The sequence below is a fragment of the Vanessa atalanta genome, chromosome 2, assembly GCF_905147765.1.
Source record: "Vanessa atalanta chromosome 2, ilVanAtal1.2, whole genome shotgun sequence".
Classification (NCBI taxonomy): Eukaryota; Metazoa; Arthropoda; class Insecta; order Lepidoptera; family Nymphalidae; genus Vanessa; species Vanessa atalanta.
The window spans coordinates 6,822,669-6,828,967 of NC_061872.1; the positions used below are offsets into that span (position 1 = coordinate 6,822,669).

The 6,299-nt window shown below is 31.1% G+C and overlaps 1 non-coding gene across 1 annotated transcript; it reads right to left on the reverse strand.

Annotated features, from left to right (window-relative positions):
- Nucleotides 1–246: 246 nt before the first annotated feature.
- Trnas-gcu lies at nt 247–328 on the reverse strand. The gene has a single exon. It is a non-coding gene; the product is annotated as a tRNA-Ser (tRNA).
- Between the last annotated feature and the right edge of the window lie 5,971 nt (nt 329–6,299).

Consider the following 6,299-nt stretch of genomic DNA (forward strand, 5'->3'; position numbering starts at 1 on the left):
CTTCGATCCCTTTAGGTACTGGGGGAGGAACCCCTCAATGTAAACACTGGTTTAACCAAGTTCTAATAGAATGGAAAATGATTTAATGATCGGGCAATGATTTACTGCCAACCGAATTTATTATTGAATAAAATTAAATTTGTAAATTTCATATTTTATGTAGATATAATATAATTATAAAAAACAAGCTGCAAAAATAAAATATATAAGACATTTTTGAAAATAAAAATTCTTATTAAAAATAATCGACGAGGATGGGATTCGAACCCACGCGTGCAGAGCACATTGGATTAGCAGTCCAACGCCTTAACCACTCGGCCACCTCGTCATATCGGGACGAGTCAAAATACAAAATAACATTATTTAAGATCATCTTCAACTTCATTACTGTATTTTGTTATATATCACTTTCTCTTTTACACATTCAAATAAACTTAATAATATTATTTCTTGTTTCTTAATTATTATATCGTTATATTTAAAGTTATATAACAAAATATTTGTAAAAAGTAAATCTGTGACGTTCAATAATTGTTTTTTTTTTATATGACGTATAAGGTAGTGTTGTATTCGTATTCTTATTTCATGTCAATGTCACGATATTAAATGAAATTGATCAATTATTTTGGCCGACTGCGCTACAATACATTAAAAAACTACATTTTTTTTAAATATACAAGACTAGTCATGGAATCTAATTATACTACGCAGTTATTCAGTTACAGTATTAACGGCCATTAATTTTAAACAGGCTACGACTTGCCAACGCTTTAACTGTAGTTCAAAAATAGATCGAATCACAAACGCGGTTAGTCGAATCTCAAAAAAATACCTACGAAATATAGAACCTTATTTATTTGTCCTATTGAGGTAGAACCAATGACACGTCCAATGGACTGATTATAAAAAATGTTACAATTAAAGTGTATATTTGCTTAAGACGCGTTAAGTTTGCCGAATCACAAATACGCATATGGCTTTATTTATTTGTCTTAGTGTGCTGGGAGTAATGACACGGCAAACGGGTCGATTAGACGAAGGTCATGGTTATCGTGTATGTTCCCGTAAACAAACGCATTACACTTGTATTAAAAGAACAACCTGTTGATTTTTTTTTTGTAGACTAGGCTAGCGTTTTAACTTAACAATGTGCATTATTATGCGCGCTTATTATTGTACGTTAAAAGATTCGTAATCGCGTAAAATACAAATTATTAATTATTAGGATTATGGCGTTGACGGCAATAATTATGTCAAAAACCTAATAGCTACATTTGAATCTCAAAGTTTCAATTTTCAACTTAATCGGATGACCGATGCGTAAACATATTTATGTAATAAGTATAAAAACAGCGTTACATGCGATTACAGTATATATGTATAATACTAATATATACATAAATACTTCAATACAATACAATTTATACCAAATCTTTACTAAAAAACCGCAGATTAAGTACATACATTAAAAAAAGACTACGCTAAGCTTTAAACTAAAAACTTTCTAAAAAAAGTTGTCTTCTAAATATAGTAAGTGATTTTTTTTCTAGAGTAAATAAACAACACTTAACTTTAATTAAGTATAAGCACAAATTTATATAAAATACATACTGGCTAATTTGAGAAGTCGATTTTCTTTTTAAATTTTTAATATAAACATCTCTATATATAATATGAAAACTATAAAATTTACTTATTTAATTTCACGGCTGAATTAATAAACCCCTCCTCTACCATTACGCTATTAACTTACATCTCGACACTAAATATAACAAATATTAAAAAAAAAAAATTGTGAATGTATGTTGAATGTTTTACATTATAATGTTAAATACTTAGTAAGTAATTACGATAATAATTCAAATCGATACAAATCACACACCCGTGTTGTTTACGTGTTTATCAATACGAAAACATATTTGATTTAAAGATAAAAATATAATTACAAATTCCTTAACACCGATCAATCAAAAATATATACCAATATCTGATCGTGTTTTTTTTTTGTAACAATAACCATTTTACTTTTTAAATTTCAACTCAAAATTACGTTTGTAACTAATGCATATTACAGAACGTCTTAGTGATTAAATATAATTATTATTATGATATTATAGGTTAGTACGTATAATTAATCATTATTAATGTTATCTAATCTTAAAGCCTATCTTAATAAAATTTTATGACTCCTTGAATAACAATCTGATGAGATAGATATTATCTTCTATTTAATCTGTATGCTTTTCAAGACTTACCACAACCTGCGCCCCTGGGTCTACGTGAAAATCTTTTAACCAATAATAATAAAAAATACATGTGAAAAAAAAACTTACGTTTTATTTCAGTCTGTGGAAAATACTTTTAAAGTAGGTAGGCAGGAGTTTTATCGTAAGTTATAGATAGGACAAAACTATAACTTAACATTGAATACGATGCATTTTCAATATTTATGATTTTTATTGCGAACGTTATACAAAAAGTATAGTTATATCGCGAAGTTATCACATAATATTTGTTGCAATGATAGAAAAAATTAAATAGCAAATTTTAACTTCACATAATATTTTACTCTACCTATAACATTTTTTTTATATTTGGATACGCTACAATTGGTACAGTTAATAAAGTAAGACATTAAAAATGTAAATTTATTTTTAAATAAAAATTACAGTTTGAAAGTAATTTTCATGACATGAAGAATACTATATTTTTAATGAATCTAATATAATTCAAGGTATATGTGTGACAGTTCACTTAGCATAAACAAATGCAGCGAGGCGCCAGTGACGCCTTGCACCGCCGCTTGAATATGACAAATAACATCAAAAATGAAACTACACGAATACCAACATAAAATAAAAATGTCAAAAATTTAAATTAAGGATTAAAATATTTAAATTTAGTACGCGCGTCCCGCTCGCGCTCCGCGGCGACGGGCGAGTCTGCGTCCCTTCGGGCCTGATGATGCCTGCCATGGAAACGGACTTTATTTGTTCTGGCAACAAGTTAAATATAAAACATATGTTGTTAATAAATATATTTAAAACGTTATATTAATATATTAATTGTTCCTTTTGTTTCAAGTCAATATTTATATAGCTGTGAAAATATTTTTGTGTCTGTAGTGATATAGAACATATTTAGTGTGAACGTTGCAATACAATATGGGATTTTTTTACAATAAGGGAAAGTTTAAATGGGAATACTAAAATCAGCAGAAATTTAAACCATTGTGATTTGAATGTTAATATTAATTTACGTTAAAAGAACAACAAAAATAAATCAATTGTTGTATTGCTCAAATACTACTTAATAAAACTATTATTACGAATAAAAAGAAGCCTTCTCCATATTTTTTCGACGGGTCCCAATACTATAAATTAATGGAGTGTACTCTGCCAGAAATTTTAAATATTTGAAAGCATTATACGGTTTAGAAAAAAAAATCAAAGTCTCCAACAACATAATATATTACATAAAATAAATAATACAATCATAAAGTAGTTATAAATGCAGTGTTTATAAAATGTAATTGCGGTTTTATGGTCCATATATTTTCGGGATGGATGGAGCGTCACTCGGGGTCGAAAATCGGGAAGGACTATTATGGGCCCGAATAAGGCGATTAGTTTTAATTAGAAGACGAGACGGTACGGCCCATCCATACTAAATAAACAAACTCGATAGTGTTTGTTTACATAATGATCGAACCAAACAACAGGTAATTAATACTTGTCCGTGAAGGATACTTTTTTTTATCTAGAACATTCCGAGCATAGACAAAAAATTAGAACTGTGCCCTTAATAATAAATCTAACTTTCTTTGACATAAACGTACCTCTGTCAACATTTATATAAACAGGTTTTTTTTTTTAATTATACTCAAAAAACATATTAAATTATAATTTAAAATATTATTAATTTGTAATGGTCGTTAGCGAGATTGGTTTAAAAAGCATGGTTTTTCAATATAACTGCTAGAATATCCACAAACATAAATGAATAAACGATTATGAAATCCATATCTTCCACATGAGGGACACGAGGGAAACGTCTGAATTAGTCGCAGGTATATCCTGCTAGTGACAGCTTATAATCGCGCCCCCAGCCCTCGCTGCACTCGACAGCGACCTTTGTACACTAATCGTAGCTACTGTATCAGTACTGCCGTTGACACCCCGCAAAAATGAGGAAACGCAATTTCTTTTTGACAGCAAAGTTTAAGAACGAATCGATCACAGATTGCAATAATCAAAATTAAATTGTAGAGTTCCAAGACTTATAAATTATAACTATGTGTAATGTTTTTTTTTTCTGTTTTAGACTTACACGGCACTGTGTGTGGCGTTGTCTTTAATAACCTTTATCCCAAATTTCAAGCTTTGATTAAAGGACAAACATCGAAGTGAACACTTTTTTTTATTTTTTTGTTTAGGTAATTTCTCTAATAAACACAACATGAAAAATATTTACTAAATTATTTTGTGTAACACAAAGGGAAAAGATATAAGATTATATATACATTATACGTGATACGGATGATCAGTGACTCTTAAAAGTGTGGAAGACGAGAGCGGAACTCTTTCATAGCTTTCATTTCTTTCAATTGGTTGGCGGACGAGCATATGGGCCACCTGAAGGTAAGTGGTCACCACCGACCATAGACAAAGGCGCTGTAAGAAATATTAACCATTCCTTACATCACCTATGCGCCACCAACCTTGGGAACTAAGATGTTATGTCCCTTGTGCCTGTGATTACACTGGCTCACTCACCCTTCTAACCGGAACACAACAATACAGTGTACTGTTATTTGGCGGTAGAATATCTGATGAGTGGGTGGTACCTACCCAGACGGGCTTGCACATAGCCCTACCACCAAGTAAATTGTGTTATGGAAAGTCAGAAGTAATTACGGTACCACATACACCCAGACCCAAGAAAACATAGAAAACTAGTGAACTTTTTCTACATCGACTCGGCCGGGAATCGAATCCAGGACCTCAGAGTGGCGTACCCATGAAAACCGGTGCACACACTACTCGACCACGGAGGTCGTATACTAGGTTATCCTCACTCTGATAAGCCGATGTATCAGCAAACCAACACTGCCGAGGAGATATCAAGCGCAGCGCAACAGTATGTGCTTTAAGAGGCACTGGTATAGTAGCGAGCTACTGCCTAAGAATTATCAAATTTCTTCATAAAGCTCTACGTCTATTTTTTTTCGGCCCACGATTTGACTTACTGCTATGTAAGCCACATTGTTGTGTATTTACTAATTTAACGAGTAAGTTGTTCAAAATTAATTATGAAATTCGCTAGTAATGCAAAAGCATAATTGAACCAAAACGCTTCAGTGTATAGAATCCATGTACTCATGTATCTAAATCGAAAGTTTGCCTTAAATCCATTTAAGGGCCATCGAGTTTCAAGATCTTTATTTGTGTTTGTAATGTATTTCGCGTCGGGGGTGAAGAAAAACATCGTGAGAAAACCTTTATCTCATAAAATTCTGCTACAAGACTACTAAACATACACGTTCTAATTAGGTAAAGGGCCCTAACATTGGAACATTTGTGATATTGTATAGTACTTTACTTTTTCCATATATGTAATAAGTAAAAAAACTATAGATATATATATATAAATCAGGTAAATTATTATTAGTAGTAATAATTAAATTATTTAGTAGTAATATGATTTCTTTAATTAACAAGCCTACTTTTAATGATAGTTAAGAAACTTATTAAAAACAAGACCAAAATATAAAATAGCTTTTCGGTCTTTTTGTGGATCCCAGTAAATATTATTTTAAATAGAGTCATTCGTCTCGATTCATAATGGGTAATGCAAAAATAATACAACGTGTCAAATTATTATGTTTTAGCTAAAATAAAAACGTTTTAGCTAAACAACTTTTTTTTTTATTTAAATTTTATAACATCAATTAAAACTATACAAGGAAAAACCTGACTGTTAACGTGTTGAATGAAAAATTTAAATAAAAAGCCCTCTGTTTCAAATTGAATAATTATATAAAGTCGCTTTCTATTAAAACTTACAAGTAATGTAACTCTAACACGCCAACAATATTTTTTTTTACATTTTTAACAATTGACGTCTCAGAGGTCAATGATACAACTCGGATCCAATGTTTCGTTTATTTGTTTACCTATTCGCAATTTCCACAATTATCTGCCGTCAGTATGTTTCAGGTGAAAGCAGAGTGAAAGGAAAAGGGATGTCAGGAGGTGAAGGCGAGGGTCGTATCGATTGCCACGCCCACCCGCCGCGCG